Source organism: Hipposideros armiger, unplaced genomic scaffold (genome assembly GCF_001890085.2).
Source record: "Hipposideros armiger isolate ML-2016 unplaced genomic scaffold, ASM189008v1 scaffold_24, whole genome shotgun sequence".
Lineage (NCBI taxonomy): Eukaryota > Metazoa > Chordata > Mammalia > Chiroptera > Hipposideridae > Hipposideros > Hipposideros armiger.
Genome location: NW_017731374.1, coordinates 1,656,971 through 1,675,549, shown reverse-complemented (window position 1 = coordinate 1,675,549; position 18,579 = coordinate 1,656,971). Strand labels below are relative to the sequence as shown.

The 18,579-nt window shown below is 43.9% G+C and overlaps 1 long non-coding RNA gene across 2 annotated transcripts in view; it reads right to left on the bottom strand.

The window, feature by feature from the left end:
- Positions 1 to 290: 290 nt before the first annotated feature.
- Positions 291 to 18,579, bottom strand: part of LOC109379274 (uncharacterized) — a 41,878-nt gene continuing 23,589 nt past the window's right edge. The window contains exons 6-7 of one of the 2 annotated variants that reach the window (XR_002123165.1): positions 16,021 to 16,096; positions 291 to 355 (exon numbers count right to left, since the gene is read on the bottom strand). This is a non-coding gene — a long non-coding RNA (uncharacterized LOC109379274). Of the gene's footprint in view, positions 356 to 15,371; positions 16,097 to 18,579 lie in introns of those variants that run through there. The other variant, XR_002123164.1, reaches the window with a different exon arrangement.

Sequence of the window (18,579 nt, the reverse complement as noted above, 5' to 3'; positions counted from 1 at the left end):
ACTGAATTCTGGGAATACCTAAGGTTACATTCACAGCCAGCTTACAATGAGTCTCATCATCATCCCCCGCTTACAGTCTCCTGCAGTTACCTGGGGTGTCTCACCTGTGTTGAGCACATAATGTGCACCAGGCACTGGGCCTTAATGTTAATTTCTCTTCACAATACTCCTGGTGGGTAGGTATTGTTACCTCTCTTGTCCAGAGGCGGAAACAGACTCAGAGAGATGAAGTCACACTTCAAGTCACATAGCTACATGAGGTGGAGTTCAGATTTGCATCTCGGGCTGTCAGACCACCAAATGATTGCTCTTTCTGCTATTGGAAACACCACTGTATATTGTAGAAATGGCGATCCTATTAACAGGAAAAACAAAATCTAGACTAGCAGTTCAGTAGCCTGAAATGTGAGCCAATTTTCTTGCTGATTACTAATGAGATCCTTCTCTGATTGCTTTTCCAATGTGGTCATTGTCTTCACATCTATAAAGAGAAGCCTGGTCTCAATGTCCTTTAGGTGAGGTTTTCAAACCATAGGTCAGACTCATTAGCAAGTATTGTAATCAAATCAACAGGGTCACCACAGGCATTTAAAAAAATAAAAACAGACGAAAGAAAAGAAAAAACCCATCAGAGTAAAGATGAGTGTTGTTTCATGACAGATACACACCCACACACATACAGCTATGTGTGTGTGTATGTGCATTGAGTCATGATATAAAATCAGTTTGTCACTGTAGGTTACTGTCAAGAGTTTGAAAATTACTGCTTTAAGGCACCTTTCAGACTAGGGACTTCAGGCTGAGTTAGGTCTGACAATTTGCAAATGCAAACCCACTAGTTTTCTGTGGACCAACAGAAAGAGGAGAACTTTAGAATCAGGGAGACTTGGATTTAACTTCTAACTCTGACCGTATGCCCTTGGGCAAGTTATTTCACCTCTTTGGTCGGCCGTTTCATCATATGTAAAATTCAAGTAATAATGCCCATCTTACAGGATAATAATGAGGCTTAAATGAGAAAAATATAAACACTTAGCAGAGCTCATAACATATAGTAATGTTCAAAAAATGTTAATTATAATCATTACTATTAATTTTAATATTTTAATATGACTATTATCATTATTTTTAAATTACATTGAAATTATTTGTGTGCACATCTCTTCCTAGACTCACAAAGAAATCCAAGGTAGGAATTTGTCATTATATTTCCAAGCACATTTTATTCAAAGCAAAGGTATTATGTTGACAGCACTTCCAAAGTAAGATCTCAGACCAGGAGATATAAAGACAATTCCACACACACCCTTCAACACATTTATGGAAACACTTTCATTCAGTTGAGACCTTTGAAAGTGAATGCACTGTCTTGAAAGTAATAATGAAGACTAAGCACCATAAGACATTTTATCTTTATGAGGTGAGATCATCTTCCCTCACTGTACCCAGGGCCGTGTTCGTGGACATGTGTTTTGTAAGTAAGGTCTGATGGAACAGGGAGACAGGCAGGTGCAGAAAAGAGAGAGACAATGTATGTGTCCACCATTCCTTGGCACCATTCATCTATAGTGTCAACCACGCCTCATGAGTACAGAATTCCAGTGGACCCACAGTGTGTGGGAGTTCAGCAAGGCTCAAAGTAAGCACAAAGGTAAGTGTATGACTTCTACCACTGAGTAAGCTGGGGGCGTGGGCGCTGACCCTGCTGAGAGGCCATGCTTTTTATTGGAACCAGAACTTGCTTCGAACGACCAACCAGCCCTGTTACATGTGTTAGCTAACCACTTAGTTCAACCTCCTTACTCCTCGGTGAGCCAAAGGTAGAGAATGTTGGTAGAATGTGCACATATCCAAAAGTGAATTAAAAACAGTCGAGTTAGTTTTGTGCAGCTTTTACACCATTCTGGTAAGAGTGAAAGGCATGTGGGTATATAAACTGGAGAACACAAATTTCAAAGGTAACACAAATACAGAATGTAATTTTGGTGATTCCACACAGGAACCTGTCAGTGGGATTGAACTAGTAATTATGAATGCAATCACTTTGAGGGAGCCACAGCGGGATTCTACCAGGAGCGCTTTTCATTGTCCCTCCTCCACACACTTCCCTAACTACCTTCTGTCTCAACAGCCGGTTGATGGCTTTTTGCACAGTCTAATCAGTGACAGACACCCTGGCCAACTTCTCCAGATAGTGACAGATTAATAGCAATGTTGGTGTGGGGGCTACTGTTGGGTAAAACTGGGCTAATATTTCTTTATTGCCACGAGCTCGAGAACGCTTAGGTTCCTTATTTACTTGCCTGCTGGTAAATTTTTACAGCCCCGTTCTGCCAAATATTGCCCTCCTTTAGGTTAAGGCCTCATTTCTGAAATACAGCTTTTGAACTTTGGACGGTAATAAAATCGCTCCTGATCTTACAAGTCGACTCTTCTTTGTAAAATTACCAAATTTTCCTTCTAAGGACATAATTATAGGAAAGTCATTTTTTATATGTTATATAGCCAGTGTGCAAAATCCCCTTGGGCTGATAACCCATAGCCTGGAAAACACAAACCTAACTTCTCAGGCAGTTGTTTTTCAAACATGGCTGCACATTAGAAGGAACGGGGGAGCTTTACAACATAGGGAATGCCTGGGTCTCACCCTCGACGATTCTGGATACTGAGAGTTTTAAAAGCTTTCCAGAGGTGATTCTCTATGAGGCCCCAGTTTGGGACCTGCTTAGAGCCATTGCTCCAAGATCTCATTTGTTTAAATTCAGAGGAGGAAATCCACACAGCCAGCTCAGTCAGAACACCAACCTTCGTATCAGTAGGATTCAGCAAATAACTGTAGAGCCCCTGCTGTCTGACAGGCCTAATACAAGGCTCTTTGGGAACAGCAAAGATGAGTGAGATAACGCCCCAGCCTAGAGGAGCTTACAGGATGGAGGACAAGTGAGAAAGTCAGCAAGCTAATATGCGGGGAGGGAGAGTGTTAAGCAAGTGTCTGGAACAGAGATATAACCAAGAGCCAGTAGAATGTTGTATTATTATATACAAGTTACCTCTGGAAGGGGACTTCCAGGACACTGTGCTGATGGCGCATCGGTAAGGGAAAAAACAAAAGGCTACAAAGCAGTGATTTCCCCAGACAAGGAAAAAATCTTATTTGACTTTATATCCCAAGTAACCAACACAATACTGGCACAGAGTAAGGAGTCATCAACGAATGCTTGAAGAATAAATGAATAAGACGCTTAAAGGACCCAAACTAAAAAAGGTTGGAAAGCTATGTCTCAGCAAGATCATGCAGGCCTGGAATATTCTAGAGTTGGGCAGTTCCATTATCTGAGCTGTTGGTCATCAAGAAATAAATATGGCAGATGCAGGTGATGCTTTGATTAGAGAATAAACTTGGAGGTGGCTTAGGAAAGAAGGGTCCAGGAGGGGCTAATGAGGACCTGGAGGAGGCCAGGGAAAGTGGGTCGGTGAAGCAGAACGTTGTGCTAGGCGACTGTTCACTGATATGCTTGTGAAAGAAGCCTTACTTTAGAATATCTCACCCCTATCCTGTTCTACCCTGATAGTCCAGGGAACCTCAAATGTTACCGTTGTCACCTGATCTGACTCTTTAAACAGGATACACAAAGGTAAGCCTCTGCTCCGTGGTCCTTCCCAACCAGCCCCCTCTGCATCCCCAGGGCACACCTAGAGTAGTAATAGTAGGTGCCATTGATTGAATGCCTACTATGTGCCAGGCTATAGTAAACATATCTGGGTTGTCTGGCCAACTTTGACAATGCATCCACAGCCCCATCTGAAAAGATGAGCAATATAAGAGACGCATGGCATTGAAATCCTAACCCTTATTAGTTAATAGGGCGAGTTGCTTAGCCTTGCAGTGCCCTTATCATCTATAAGACAGGAATAATAATGGTATCTATCTACCTCATCAGGTTGTTGTGAGAGACAACTTAGAGAACATATGGGAAGCCTGTACGACAATGCCTGGCCTAAAGAAAGGGCTATATTCCATGTTAGCATTTCCCCCTCGTTTCACTCCTCCCCTTTCAGACAACCAAGGTGCACACTGACCTCCTCAGTGAAAAGATAGCCAAGCACATCCTCCTTCAGGCTTTCTTAACGTGATTCTGAAAAGCACCGGGCTTTTCCGAGGTGAGAGCCTCAACTCAGGGAGTCAGAGCAAAAAAGAGAGCTGAAGAGGTTCTTCTATCCCAGACTCTCCAGGCTGCAAGAGCCCTTCAAGGTCATGGTGTCAACCTCCCACTTTATGGACTGAGGCACCAGGCCCAGCAAAAAGCAGACAGGTGCTCAGACATGCCAGCACCTTTGGGTGCTCAAAGAGATTCCATTAACCAGGTAGAAGGAGATGGAGGCTGCCCAGGGTGTGGTGTGTCCAGTCCAGCCCAGCCCGCCAGCCCCAAAGAGAAGGGCTGTCTGGAAGAACAGATCCAGGTGCCACCCTAGGAGGCTGTTTGATTTCAGTCCAGCTGGAGGGGCCTCTCTTCCCAGGATATTTTTGCTACAGCTGACTCAATGGGTCTGACTACTCCTGTGGACACTCTTGAGACTTTATCTTGAGATGCATCTAGACACTTTTTCTAAATCTATCTAAAACCTTCTTCTCTGTATGAAATAATCATCTCCTCTAATAAAGACAAGACTGAAAGCATTTGATCCAATTTCTTATTATTATAGAAATGTACTTTAAAAAAAAAAAGCTACTCAGTCATTGAATGTCAACATATAGCAAATAGGAAGAGAATGAGGGGATCAGCCTTAGCAATTGCTCTTTCCCCAGAAGATTAGATTAACCCCACCAAATCCCTGCGTTGTCCAGACTGTCTATGATAGTGCATTTTATGTCAACTGAACCCTGCCATGAGGTGCCCATATATTGGGTTAAACATTATTCTGGGTGCACCTGTGAGGGTGTTTCTGGATGAGATGAACGTTTTAGCTGGTAGACTGAGTAAAGCAGATTGCCTTCCCTCGTGTGGTAGGCCTTGTTCAATCCGTTGAAGGCCTGAACAGCACCAGGCTCTGAATAGGATAGAACTCACGCTCTCTGCCTACCCATTTGTCTTCTATCTGGGATGCTGGTCCCCTCCTGCCTTTGGACTCAGACTTGGGCTGCAGTTTACACCGTTAGCCCTTCTGGTTTTCAGACCTTCAGACTCAGGCTGGAACTTAACCGACTGCAGCTCTTGGGACTGCATGAGCCAATGCCTAACTTTGTATATTAAAATTAGTATATAATTTTAATTGTATATATTGATTAATATGACTGCTGAACGAAATACCACAGACAAGGTGGTTTAAACAACAAAAAGTTATTTTCACTGTTCTGGAAGCTGGGAAATCCAAGATCAAGATGCCAGCCAATTTGGTTCTTGGTGAGAGTTCTCTTCCTGGCTTCCTGCCTTCTCGCTGTGTCCTCACATGGTACAGAGAGAGAGTGAGTGAGCAACGTCTCTGGCGGCTCTTATTATAAGGGTACTAACCCTCACTCTCATGACTTCATCTATCCCTAATTACCTCCCAAAGTCACCATCTCCAAATACCATTATATTGAGGATCAGGGCTTCACCATATGAATTTGGGGGGATGCAAATATTCAGTAAACAACAGTATGTCTCCCACTTTATATATGAGAACGCAGGGCCTTGGAAAAGTGAAGTAACTTGCCAAATTGCCAAACATATTAGTGCAAGAGTCAGAACTTGAGCCGCCATCTCTCCCACAGCTGCCATTCTTTCTACTGTAATCATTTTTAGCTAGCTCTTCAAACATATAGCAAGGACCTCATCTTTAGAAATGGCCTGTAAAGATATGAAAAGTTGCTCAACCTTTCTAGTTACCTGGGAGTACTAATTAAAATGACAGTAAGATTTCATTTTTCACTCATCGGATTAGCAAAAATTAAAGACTAATAATATCTGGTGTCAGTGAGGGAGGGCGAAAGGCGTGATCTTAAATACTGCTTGCAGAAACACACATCAGTGGACTGTTTTGAGGGCAATTTCACAGTATCTATAAAAACTTTAAATGTGCATTCTCTTTGATCAAGCGATTTTAGTTCTTGATACCTACCCCAGGGAAATACTTTCACATGAGTATAAAGAGGCATGCACCGCATTTTCTGGTAGCAATGAAACATTGGCAACACTGGAATGGTTCAAAGGACTGTGTGCATTCAAACTGACATCTGTGAAACCTGCCAAAAGAATGTGGCTGATGTGTATATTCTGACATAGAATTATTCTGTGAAACAAGCAAACTGTGGAGTATACATAGCATGGCTCTACTTATGAGACCAAAAAAAGCACCATAATGTCTATATTATATGTCTATATGTATATAATTTCTTTAAAAAAAAAAAAACAAGGACACATACACACAAGGGAAAAGAGGAGCCCAAAAGAGCTTTTGCTCTGACAATGTGTTGACTGAGATTTCACTGTTAGAATCCATTCATGTTTTTGTTTGTATAATCACAACTGATAAATGCATAAATAAACATATGGAAAAGAAACTGCTCTCCTCCATGATATTTTCCTCTTTTCATCCTCTAAGAATAACCTCATGGGGTGGACAGGGTAGGATTGTTGCCTCAACCTTCTAAGTGAGAAACCAGAGAGTCTGAGTGGAGCAGGAACCTGTCGAGATAACAGGGTGGGTTCGTGAGAAAGCCAGGGCTGGAATCTAGGTCTCTTGACTCCAGATCCAGAGCTCCACAGACTGCTTCCTTCACCCCCTATTTCATTTAGCTCCCTAGTCTTCATGCCACCTTGCCCATGATCAAAGGAAGCCATCAACCCACTCTTTCAAGAGAATCTCCAACTCTTAAAGGATTGTAAGTTTCCAACACTGTCTTCTCCTTCTCCTGTTTTTAGAGCACCCCTGGGACTGGGGACCAGAGTATTCCGAATCACCACTTGAAACCTGCAGGTTCAAGGTTGCGAAGGACTCGTCTGGCGTTCCGTCCAATTTCCATCCAAATAAATCTCATTTTGCTGATGTCTGTAAAGTCTGACTTTATAGCAGAGAGCTCTCCTGGAACTCTGTCTTTAATAAAAGGGGAAAGAAGTGAAACTACTAATTTAGTTTCTTTAAAAGGCATGTATTTTCATGCACATTAAGTCCATCTGTTGGTGAAATGGATGCCTTTGCACAGTGTATAATTTGATAAAACCCAAAAGAACTCAGAGCTCCCAGCTTGAAGCAGAAATAGAGAAAGTGGCTGGGAACCTGACTAAAGTGGAGAAATCCACCAAACACTATTTTTAGAACTAAAAACTGATGTAAAAAAAAAATACCCATCGTGGAGAAAGATTAGTGTTCCTAGTGTAAGAGCCTCTCCGCACATTTGAACTGCTTTAGGGACCAAAATCAAAGGACCCACTGTCTCTGCTGCTCATTTGTTGGGAATATCTTTTTCACGGCATTGTGCAATATCTGAGCACCTCACTTCCTGCCTTCACACCATCCAATGGCTTCCCACCGTCCAATGGCTTCCCACTGACTGTAGAGCGCTTGCAAACTGGCGGCCGCACTTTATTTGCCAGCACAAAGTGTTTTAAAATTTGAAATGTTGACAATATTTAAACCTTGGCATTTCACATTAAAAATCGGAAATTTCACAGAAAAAATCAGAAATCAGGATTCCGATCTCTCTTGAAAAACCAGATCTGGTCATGTTGGGTCCAAATTCCTGCACAGCATTAATGGACTGATGCTGAGTCACGCAGGCCTAATATAGACAGACAGCATTCACTTCCAGATTTGACAAAATCCCCACCTGTACCTGCCCGGCCCCTGTAGACACTTGAAGTTGCAACACCTGGTCTTGAGGATTAGAGTCTAAACTTCTCAGAAAGGCATCCAAGGTCCTTTACTATTGGCTTCTGGCCAGCTCCTCTGTCTTCATGCTTTCCCAGTTTTTCACCCATTTATTTAGTCAATAAAACTTCATTGATCGCTAGCGTGTACCACGTTGTGTGCTAGGTGGGTAGAGATGAATAAAATGCATGTACCAATCAGAGTACCAGCAGATGGCACACACAAACTAGGCACTTTGAGCAGGATTGGTTGAATAGTAGGGGAAACACACGGAAAGTGCAAAACCCCGAGCCTGGAAACTTCGGAACTGTTATTCACCTATGATCTTCTGTGGGGAATGCAACCAGCGCAGGATAATCCTGCAGAGCAAGAGCTCGGGGAAAGATCACCTGCTCTCACAATCCTTTCTACCTCCAGTCTTCTGAGCGGATTCCTCCATTGGCCAGAGCCAGAAGCAAAGGGCAAGGAGGCCTCCTGATGCTGCCCATAGAGGTCAGCTTCGTGAATAGAGAATAGGGCAGAGCAAGGACAGAGAGGATCTGAGGGGCAAACAGAAGACACCGACCAACACCGCCCTGTCCTTGAAAGAACTCATAGTTTAGTAAGAAGAAAGGCAAGGTCAACAGACAATGCCAGTGCAGTGGGGACAGTACTGTTAGTGAGAATCATGGCAGGCTGTCGGAGCTCAGAGGAGATAACTACCCAGGCAAAGGCAGTTGGGAAGCCTCCCAGATAACCGTGAGCTCAAAGTTGAGATGCAAATGATTGAAGAACAAGGAGTTAGCCAGATAGAGGTGAGGAGGGAGAGGAGGAATGTCATAGGAGAGGGAGCACCCATTGTTCAGGCCTTGTGGGCACCATATGCTCAACCCCCTGGGTCACCCAGTTTCCCCAAATGTCTCTTGCTCTGTTGCACCTCTATGCCTGTGTGTAGACCCTTCTTCTGCTGGAAGAGTTCTCCCCTCCACCCTTTTTGGGAAATTATCCCATCCTCATCCTCTCCAAGCAATTTCACTTTTGGATGTATCCAAGAGAAAGGTAAGCATACAGTCACCAAAAGACACACATTAGAATGCTCACAACAACAATAACCACTAAAAAAAAGGCTCACAACAGCATTATGTGTAGTAGCCAAATGTGCAGCGACAGAGCATGGATCAGTGAATTGTGATAGAGCCACAGAACAGAATACTGTATAGCAATGATACTGTACAGAATGTACGATCTGCAATTATGTGCAAAAATATGAAAGAATATCACAAATATAATAGTAAGTGAAAGAAACCAGACACAATTGTACATCCCATAAGATTCCACTGACTAGAAGTTCAAAAACGGGCAAAATCAATCTATGATGCTTGAATTCAGGCAAAATCAATCTATGATGCTTGAATTTAGGAGAACGCTGGTTACTACAAGGTAGCATAAGATGGGGGGTGGGGGCTCCACATTGCTAGTAATGTCCTGTTACCAGCTGGGTACTGCTTGCATGAGTTCATGAAAACTCCTGAAGCTCTGCATTTATGTATACTTTTCTTTACGTTATACTTTAAGTCACCTTCTCTGGCCAGCCTCCCCAGATTATTGAATAACAAGAGTTTCATGTCCAAAGAGCTCAGAATACACTCTTGTAACATACCTAAGACGTCTGAAAACCATTGAAGACAGGGCAATGACCCGGGAGCCCCAGACCTGCGTTCATTTCCCTGATGATCCTGGACAAATCCTGTCCACCCTCTCAGCGCCATGTACTGCTTCAAAATGATGCAGTGGAGCAGATGTGCCCCTAGTTCTTACTAGTGATATCAGAGGCTTCATAGGCATCAGAGATCAATGGGTCATCCAGCATTTCCTGAACTTGCCCGTCAACCCTGGACGGCCTCTGCTCATAAAACAACTCTGAAATGGCTGCAAATCTCTGCTGAGTGGCTCCCAACTGTCTCATCAAGGAGAGACCTTGTCATTAATTCTCTCCCATGAGCCCCACATAATGAAAGACGATGCAGTTTTTTAAAAAAGATATTTATTGTATAATGATCCATTTGTTTTCATCAAGACATTTTTATATAGCTGCCAACCTGACCTTGTGACTAACATGAGATAACCAATATCTCTCCAATGGGTTATGTAATTCCTGCTCAGAGCAGAGTAATATGATAGTTCAGTTCTCCTGGGAAGATCCACAGCAGGGGCTCAAGTTAGGGTTTCCATTCTTAATTTTGTAAAATAGAAATTCACTCAGGAGCCCTTATTTCTTTTTCTCAGACCTCTCAGGATGGTACCCCTAGGTCAGGGCCACTCTATTGGGTCCTCACCCCACATATTGAAAAACCTTGGAGCTTTTTCTTTGGAGCGTTCTTGGTACCACATTCCTGACTTCCTTTCAATAATGATCTCAGAAAGATGTGGCTTTTGTGATGCTACATTAGCCAAGTGAATTGAAATATGATTATTTTAATAATACCAATATTGGCTGCCAGTCATGCTGCGCCTGTTATATGTGCTGCTATATCCTAGGTACACGGGCTGCGGAGTCAGACAGTATGGGTTCAAAACCCCATGCACCTCTGATCCTTACTGGTTTAGTGACCTTAAGTGAGCAGGTACTTAGCCTCTGAGTCCTCCTTTCCTTATCTCTAGAATGGGACTCCTAACATGGTTAGGCCACTGAGTTATTGGGAGAATAAACTGCATTTAATCCATGCAAGCTCATGGCCCAGGTGTTCAAAGAAGTTAGCCATTAATAGCAATTCTACTTTCTTCACAACAACCCTTTCAAGAAAGCATCATTATCCACATTTTGTCAAGGAAAAACTGAGGCGCAGAGACTTGCTGAAAACCACACAGCGACTGAGTGACAAACCCAGGATTTTTCACCCTTGTTGTGCTTGATACCAAATCCTGACCTCTTTCCACTAGTCAATCCTTCAGCATCCGTATGTTGTGGCCAAAAGCCTCAATAGTTGCTTCTAGTCCCTTAGAAACATCGATGATTTTCGAAAGAAAGGATATTTTAATTATTTTACTTAATCTCTTAAAAGAAAAACAATAAAATGATTAGGGAAGACTTTTGCCCTTGTCATAAAAACTTAATTTTTCCCAAGTTCATTTTTTAATGGACCCACTCAAGATTGTCAGCCCTAATTTTGTGACTGCTGCCAATTGTTTTAGGCATGAGCAAAAGGCTCAGAGAACCCTGGCCAAACTGTATGACCTTGAACATCACTTTTCTTTCTCAGGTGGGCCTCAGTTTCCCCTTACGTAGAACAAAAGAGGGTGTGGAGGCTCCCCCAAGTCCCTGAAGCCTTGGCTTGGAAGCCTCTCTTCTGACACCCTTCCAGGGCGAGCCTTTTGCATATGTGAGCATCTGGGCTTCAAACATTTGACTCCTGCCCTGTCTTCCTGAACTATGTCAGAGGGGGATGGAAAATAAATAAATAAATAAACAAACAAGCAAACAAACAAATAAATAACCCAACATCTGTTTTCACAGCAGGGCTGGGAACTCATTCCTGAAACATTTTTCATACTTGACCAGAAGAGCGTTTCGTCACAAGTAAGAGGATCCGTCTTTTGCTCCCTGGCCTCCTCTGCACTCTGCTGATAAGACAGTAACGAATATGCTGATACACACTTCCAGGAATCAGAGCTCCTTCACCCAGGCCAGCGCTGCTGCCTTCTCACAGTCAGGTGCCAGAGCCCAGTGCCCGCAAGGACTTCCCAGGCAAGCTGGCCAAGTTACTCCCTTCCTACCAGCACCTCCCTGAGGCTCCTGCAGGCAGAGATTAGTCGTTGGTGATGCCACTGATCCAGCATTCTTCTTCCTGGCTTCCTGGTCCCTGGGCCACTTGGGGGAGAAGAACACCCCACCCCCCACCCCACCCCGCTAGCTTCTGCATCTCCTAGGCATGGGCAAAGCTAAGCATACCCTCAGTCCCACCAGTGGCTCAGGGGAGGCTCTGTCACTCATTCACTGTGTGACCTTGAACAGGTCTCTCAACTTCTTTGGACCTCCATAATAGCTAATATTTATAGAATGCTCACTATTTATAGAATGTGCTAGGCATTGTTCTAGTTACGTTTTGTAGGAATCAACTCATATTTGAACCACTCAAGAGCCTTATATGTGTGTGATCAGTTTTATTGTTACCCTATTTTACGGATGAGGAAACCAAGCTACCAAGAAGTTATGTCATTCACCTAAGACCAGACATATCCAGGATTCGAACCCAGGCCCTCAGGCTCCAGGACGGCTCACTTTTACCACTAGACCAGCAGTCCTCAAACACTGTGGTCTCAGGACACCTTTACGGTCTTCAAAATTATGGAGGCTCCCAAAGAGCTTTTATTTCTGTGGCTTATATCAATCACCATATGAGAAATTAAGACAGAAAAATTTGAAACCCAAGAATACATGGCACACGTTCCATTAGTCATCAGAGCAATGGCATCATCACACGTCGAGGCGCCTCCAGGAAACGCCACTGTATGCCCATGACAGAGAAAATCAAATGACATCTTAGTATCATTACGAAAGTAGTTTTAACCTTGCGGACCCCTGAAAGGCTATCCTGGAATCCTAAGGGTCCCCGGACCACACTTTGAAAACTCGTGCACCCCACTGCCTCCCTTACCTCGCTAGAACACGTGCCTAAGGAGGTCTTCCCTCCCTTTCTCACACGGTATTGATGCAGTGAGCAAATATATACTGAGCGCCACGTATCTATGCGTCACCATGTGAGGCACTGGGATACACCAGTGATTAATAAGCACACCCTGTCCTTGTGAAGCGTCCAGTCCAATGGAGGAGACAGGCATTACACAAAAAATCCTTCTATAGATCATTCGAAATGCTGAATATTATTAGAAATTCAAAATGGGACACAACAGGATCATAAATCAGAGACACGATGTAGTTCTAGGGGTCAGGGAAGGTTTTCCTGAGGACTTTGAAAACTGTAACTCTGCTTTGCAAGAAGGTACTGTTAGCAGTCACCTAATGAGGGTTTGGGCTCCGTCATAGACCCCGCTCTTCTCTCTCCTGTTCCAACCACCCAGTTACACCTTTTCAGTCCAAAGACTCTCCCCCTTAGGCTCCTAGCAAGTTCAGCTCAGAAACCCTTCCCTCCCAGCATGTGGTACCAACCCAGCTGCTCCCAAGGGAACACAAGTAGTGGCAGACATTGGTGGCTAAGGAGAGAGGCAGCAACTCAGCGGGCAAAAAGAATGTTGCATGTTGAACTCCATGCTTAAATATAGGCCATTTCAAAGAAAGTCTGTAATTCAAAATAGTCTTTGAAGGATGCATGCTGGGGGGTTTTTTGTTGTTGTTGTTGTTTTTTTTTTGTCCTTTTACTAAATGCTAAGCCACAAATGCAAAAGAGCGGCTGAAATTTCTTCAAGACAAAAAGTCTTGATGATTCAGAGCTTGTCTTTGTTCATCTTGTTTATCTTTTAAAACCAAACCTTCTTACAAGGTCCACTGGAATGTCCAGCAGAAGGCACATCCAGCCGGGAATCAGGCACTGGGTCTCAACCCACTTCAACCACTGATGCACTGTGGGCTTTGGAACAAGTTTCTTCCTTTGTTTGGGCCACAGTTTTCACATCTGTGAAATGGGTGGGGAGACCGTGGGAGACTTTGACTCTATCAGTACTTTTCAAAGGGTTGGCACAAAACAGTGCAGGTCAATCATCCCGTGGGGGGATGATTTCAGGAATCATAGACCTAAGAGAAAATAACTTAAAAAGAAGGGTGATCACCTTTCAATTCTCCTTTTATGCTTTGGATTGATTACATGTCAAAGAGAAATTCCCATGTTGGTGCCTGTGTGTCCTCAACAGCTCTCTACACTTTCCACTTTCCTCTGTAACTGAGAATATATTTTAGGACTAGGTTTCAGCAGGCAAGAATAGCTAGAACTGAATTTCAGTATTTTGTTATCATTGTGTGTGTGCCTTGGTGAACTTCTACTTTAGCAAGCAAGTCTACTTTTATTTCCCTTTACCTTAGTGATGTGAAGTTTCCTTAGTACATAAATTCATTTTAGTTTTTCAAAGGGAGTTATTAAAAAACAAAAAAAGTAGCAGATGTTATGGGAAGCACACAGCTATGGCAATGACCACAGCCATGTCACCCAAGTTAGGGAACTGTGTGTGCTGACATCTGAGGCTACTGCCCTCACTTGTCTAGTCACAGCCCCCACTTGGTGGCTGTGAATGGCTCCATCACAGGATATTCTTAACTGTCCAGTCCTCAATTGTCCATGCTCCCTGGGTGCTGAAGTCATGCTGAACAGACTCCGGGGCTGGGGCAGAGAGGTCCAATTTGCTTGGGAATTTTGTTCTGCCACAGGCAGAAGACAGCAGATCCCCCTCCTCCAGGAATAATCCTGCAGACAGCAGGAGGAGGGCTCCGGCTGTGGCTTCAGCTGTATTCAGAGGAAATTACCATGATAATGAGTTCTGGGTGGTGTAAGACTTTACAAGGTCCTTCTTTGCATATGAACTCAGAAATCCTCACCCCACACTTTTCCAATTTGGTGCTATTTCTGACTTCATTTGACAAGTGAGGAAACAATGGCTCAGAAGGTGACGTGACTGCAAAAGTCACACACCTAAAAAAGGATGGAATGAGGTCTTTAATTCTGCATCTTTTGTCACCAAAGTTCATGTTCTTTCAACTACGAATGATGATTAAAAAGGTTGGGAAATCAATCAGGAAGATGAACCCAGATAATTTTATAGTTATAAGTATCCCATTCTATGAATGTGCTATGTAAACAGTCCCTTAATTTGGAACACATACCTTGTATCCAGTAAAAGAAAAACGTTTGTGTACATCTATCTGTTTATAAGATAACTTTCTAAAATTTTAAGTGCTGTGTCAAAAACTATATGTACATCGGGCCGGCCGAGTGGCGCGATGGTTAAGAACTCGCTTGGGATGCCAGAGGGCCCCGGTTCGGATCCCACATATGAGGGCCAGTGACACTGCCCTCTACAGCTAAGATGCTGAACAACAGCTCAACCTGGAGCTGGGCTGCCATGAGTTGCTGGCGACGGCATAGGCTGCAGTCCCTGTGGCAGTGGGTTGCCATGGGCTACCGTATGTAGCCAGCAGCCAGCGTGAGCGGCCAGCAGCCGCAGTGAGCGGCCGTCCAGAAGCCCGCGACTGATCTGCCTCTCCCAGGAGGAGCGCAATGATGGTGCCAACTTGGGTCAGTGAAGCAGCGTCCTCCACAACTAGATTGAAGAACAAAAAAACGACGACAGCAACTTGTCTGTTCCCCTTCCCCTAATTCCCCAGCACTGTTCCCATCCCCCCAATTACCCAATAAAAATCTTAAAAAAAAAAAAAAAGAAAAAAAAAAAAAAAGATAAACACATCTCTCATAAATAGAAGGAAAAGATCAATGGGCTAGACTGAAACTAGTTTAGGTAATTTAAAAAAAAAAAAAACTATATGTACATCTTTAAGCCTCTTCACAGATATTGACAGGTATTGTCAAAATGCCCTTCAGAAAAGTTGTACCAAGAAAAAAAAAAAAGAAAAGTTGCACCAATCAAATCATGTGGCCCCAGTGTGAACGAGAGAGGCCGTTTCCTAACGCTTACCCTAATTCTGAGTATTCTATTTAAATTTCTTAAAACAGGAAAGAAATAGCACTCTAGTGTTTCAGTTAGCATTTCTTTGATTAGTGAAGTTATACATCCTCCCATCTGCTCATTGACCATTTAGGTTTATATCTGGAAACTTTATGCTCAAGTTCATTGTTGACTCTTTTTTTGTACATTCAGGATTCGGGATAAAGGAAAAGTTCCCAGAAACTCTCTGGGCCCCAGTTTCCTTAATTGTGAAATGGGCTTTGGAGGACATGCCCTCAAGATCCCCTCAACTCTAATGTTATCCAGGACAGAGGCAGCATCGATGCTGCTGAGAGCGTGGCACACTTTTTAGACCGGAGTCTCCCCCCCACCAGCCCCTCCCACTTATCCCAGTGAAGACGGTCCAGGTTGCCATATGTGCCAGGCCACCCTGCCAGGACCAGCACCCTAGCTCTGCTCCCGCACAGGGGCACCCCACCTATCATTATTCATTGAGGCAGTGACCATCTTTTGCATCCATGTTAAATAAAATTATAATTTAGGAAATGATTTTGTCCTTGTTACCTTCATTTTCAAGTACGCCTCCCTCTTGCTGTATCCCTGAGGTCCCCACAGACTCTCCTCTCCTTGGAAAACAGACCTGTAGAAAGAAGGTGGACATGCCATGGCACTTTTACCATCTCCATGACAACCGGAGGTGATGTTCCTGATATGTTTAGGAAAGAGAATATCCCCAGCTTGTAAAAAGAACACTGCCAAGCCTTAAGAGAAACTTCATATCTGCCTTTACAAGAAAAGTAATTGGAAAGATTAATTTCTTATTGTAGACTTCCTTTAATACGATTATTAAATTAGAAAAAGAAATTCTTATTTTATCTTGGATGGGTGTGTGGTTAAGATGAATTTCGTTTAGTCGAAAACGCAGGATGTTGAAATTCCTCCAAACTAATCATTGCTTGAAAATGAATAAGTAAGCCTAGATGGTAACGAGGAAAATATTGGAAACGCATATCTTAATGCACTGGGGAGGCTCGGATAACATGTTTTATTTCACTTGTCTTCCAGAAAAAGGAGGAGTTGTACATTTTAACCTTGGCCTCCTTTTATGTCCCATCCTTTCAGCTGGACTGACCCACCCACACATCACACCCATGAGGGACAATGAAAGTGAGCCCCAAACAGAGCTGATTTAGAAGTTCATGGCATGCCCCCATCCTCCAGGTGATCTCCACCTGCTCTCCCTCTGTCTGATCTCCTGGCCCCATTCACTGCTCTCCTCTGCTGGTCCTCACAGCTGCTGTGCCTTCCTGATTGCCTACTGTATTGTTTTCAGCTTTGCCAGTCCTTGTTTTCTGGTAGCTGTTGATGTCCTCATCCCCACACCCACTCCCAAGCCCACCCAAACTCTCATTAGGGTAGATGTCTACACATTCCTAGTTCCACCTTTGGAGCAGGGGAAATCTGGCAGAGCTGGGTGTGGGTGCCCTCCTAAATCATTGCATATATGCATTTGAACCCAATTTTTACTTGGCCAATGTTTGGTCTGATTATCATTCTGGCCAGGAATTAACTCTGTCCTAGACAGAAGGGACAGGCCAATGAACAAATGGATTTGTGTGCTTCTTTTAGCTCTCACCGTCCTTGAGAGGGAAGAGAAGAAGGGAGAGTCACATCTATTGAGCACCTAGTTTATTACAACATACATAATTTTGCTAAATTCCTAGCCATACAAGATCTGTATTGTTTTCCCCATTTCATAGGTGAGAGAGCTGGCCTCAGAGAGATTAAGTGACTTATTTAAGGTCATACAGGGAGTAAAGTGTAGCAGTGACTGCAGAACTCCAGAGCCAAAGCCTACCACTCACAGTGCCAAGTAAAACGTTCCTCAGCCTCTTGTTCCTTCCAGGTGCCCTGAGGGATTGTGGGATCTGGCTGCCCATGGGCTCCATTTCATTTTTCCATGGATGTGACACTGTGTGGTCGGCACAATTCACGTGGGAAGAAAACTGCTTCAGCCAGGATGGGATGAGGGGCAGCTTCTGCAGGACGAAGGCAAGCTGGGAGCCCAGCACCTGCTATCCCTTTGACTCCCACAATTCAACTGTTCCACTAACCCACCCCAAGCTCAAGGCAGAAGAGAAGATGCTGAAATTCTGTGTAGGCTTCTATGTTGGCCCTACAGGAAGAGATGGTTGAGAAATACTTTTGAACCCCAAGTTCATGCCATTTTGACACCTCTTGAGTGTGAAGAGTGCATCATTGCAGTCAAAAATATTGGGGACCATCAGATGAAAGCTCCAAATTTAGAGTCCCTCTAAGAAAATCATCCCAATAACTAATGGGTAAACAAGCTGGTGGAAAGGGAATGGAGAAGGGAAAGGAACCTGATGATATTCTTTTCAAACTAGAAATCCCTCTGTAATTTTTTTCCCAGCTCCACGGAAATCACCCACTGTTATCTTCGGGAAATGACTTGACCTTTCTCAGGTGACCTCTTCTGTGAAGAGTGTTAACAAGACTCATCACGGGGTGTAGTAGACCTAAAACAGCATCTAGCATCCAGTAGGAGCTCAAGAAATGGTAGCTCCCTTCTCTGGAAACAAGGCCTCATAGGAGAGAAGTCCTGAAGCCCAAAGGAGGCGCTAAGGATGGGCATGTTGGACCAACAGGTCAGGGTGAGCAGGAATCCTTTGAGCCATGTAGCCATGATGAAGATGGGAATGGAGAAGACGGTGATGGGATGATAACAACGAGGCAGCAGTGACGAGGAACACGGCATCTCTCACTCCCAGCATCCGAGCTTGGAAGGCTTCTGGCCTCTTCCCCCAGAAGTGGCCCTGGCTCCTGGTGACCTTTGTTGTCCTCCGTGAGATGGAGGTGTCACCCAGTTGACAGGAGGAAGTTGGAGAATGAGAAAGCAGATGGCAGTTTAGCCCCAGGCCATATAGCAGGTAAGAGGGAGGGCTCTGGAGTCAGACAACCTGGACTTCAGTCCCTGCTCTCCTGTTTTCTAACTTATGGCTTCTATAACCACAGGCAAGTCAGCTCACATCTCTGAGCCTCAGATGCCCCATCTCTAAAATGGGTATAATGATAATCCCTATCTCAAAATATCACTGAGAT